We start from the raw sequence: 1933 nt of genomic DNA, 5'->3' as shown, positions 1-1933 counted from the left end.
AATCAGAAATAATTTTAACTTATCTGTTGAAATGAATAGTATAGAAACTAAAGATGTTCCGGGTGCTTTTCTGAAAAAAGAATATCTATGTTTGTGTAATGTCCATAATCTATTTCATTCTCTCCTAGATATAATACTTTGAATTCTACATTGTTATATAATGTATGGATTCATTGATAAATGTGACCTTTCAGATTGCATTCCACATAGAAGAATTTTAAGACTCCTTTTTTTCGTAGTTTCTTATATTATTTTATTTCTTTGGGATAAAATGGCAATATTATCTAATTTCAAGTTTTGTAGAAGTTATACTATGTAAAGGCCTTTCTAAGGTGAAAATTTAATACACTGATGTCAAACTAACCTTTAATTCTATGAATTACATGTATTGTTACACTTGTATTTTTGTAATCAACTTTTTAATAACTGTTTTTCATATCTTGCATCAGAAAAATGAAAAATATGGAATACTTCACAAATTTTCATATCATCCTTGTGCAAGTGCCATGTTAATCTCTGTATTGTTGTAATTTGGGTAGACCTGCTGCTGAAGCATGTAGTATCCTCTAAATTTAAGTAAGTAATGATACAATCTTTATACAGGCATTTATCCATGGTTGCCTATTTGTAACAAGGAACCCTTATTGTTCCTAAAAATGCTATTGATCTTATTTCTCTAAGTACAGTGGAAAAAACTTATATAGTTCGGTCGATTGCTCACATTTACAATTTTTTTGTCAATGACTATTTTGTCATTTTCATTTTAAATTTGATCATACTTTGAAGCCTTTACAGCTAAGTCCAAAGGTGGTGGCTTTTCAAGTACTTATTTATCAACTGAGTTAGCTTTGTGGAGCTAATGGATTCAAAGTAAGCCTTGCTTAAGAGCTACTTCTAACTTTCTGCAGCTTAAAATTTCCCAAATGAGCTCTTGCTGGGACAAATGTCTACCTGAACTGTGAAGACTCAGGGTCTATGTTGAGGGGGCAGAATGATGCAGGCTCCAGCCTCGGGATTATCTGAGGACTGTGTTTGGGATTAGGAAAGCTCTTGGAACGCCAGGCTACAGAGGGAAAATGTTCCCTCTCCCTTTCTCAAAACATGTCACAGACTCCTGGGAGCTGAGGAAGTGGCTCTTCTGCTTGCTTAAGCATAGATGAACAGCTGGTCAAGCATTTTCCTGAGATTGGAGATGTGGTTTGAGCTTGCTCTAAAATAGTTTAGATAATAATATACCTAGACATTCTCTCATAGGTTAAGAAAAAATGTATCTGTGGAAATCTTTTGTGTGAATGTTTTCTGACCAAATCTTGGAAAATATTATGCTTGCTAGTCTTTAAATTCCCACTAACAATAAAGCACAGCATGCAGTGGCAATTGCTCTTTGCACTCTGCATCCCCTGTGTCCTGGTGATTTTGTGACCCTTACCCAGGGACCCCAACGCACTAGACATTGACACTGAACCTTTACCTTTCTTCCATGTAGGAACAGACCAACCAGAATATCTTACCTTGACAGCATGGATTGTCTTACTGGAACAAAAATAATCTTAGTTACAAGGGATCATAGAGAGATAAACAGTTCAGACAGAATTGTTCAGAATGGAAGGTATTTTATCAAAACATAATTGTTTATTATACGTATCATTTCAAAAGTAGCTAAAGCCAAGAAAGTGAAAAAATTGTTCATAGGCATGATTACCTACTGTCCTGACCTATCATCCAACCAAGCAGGAACTTACACTACTGACATTCTATCACCAAATATTGCAATAGCTCCTGGAGAAGTCCATATGTTTCTCCTCGATATTAGACCTTAAATTTGTAATGTTTTAATCACAGTGTTTCCTCTTGCCTCTAGGCTGCCTGTCTACAAATGGTAAAGCTTTAAGTCTAACTCTACCAAAAACTGAGGTAGAGATAATGGAATAAT

The 1933-nt window shown here is 34.9% G+C and overlaps 1 pseudogene; it reads right to left on the bottom strand.

Annotated features, from left to right (window-relative positions):
- Positions 1-456: 456 nt before the first annotated feature.
- Positions 457-556, bottom strand: LOC138803094 (U6 spliceosomal RNA; annotated as a pseudogene).
- Between the last annotated feature and the right edge of the window lie 1377 nt (positions 557-1933).

This window comes from Dipodomys merriami, unplaced genomic scaffold (genome assembly GCF_024711535.1).
Source record: "Dipodomys merriami isolate MVZ:Mamm:240054 unplaced genomic scaffold, mDipMer1.0.p SCAF_3320, whole genome shotgun sequence".
NCBI classification, from domain to species: domain Eukaryota; kingdom Metazoa; phylum Chordata; class Mammalia; order Rodentia; family Heteromyidae; genus Dipodomys; species Dipodomys merriami.
The sequence above is the reverse complement of the archived record's forward strand: the minus strand, read 5'-3'. Positions and strand labels throughout refer to the sequence as shown.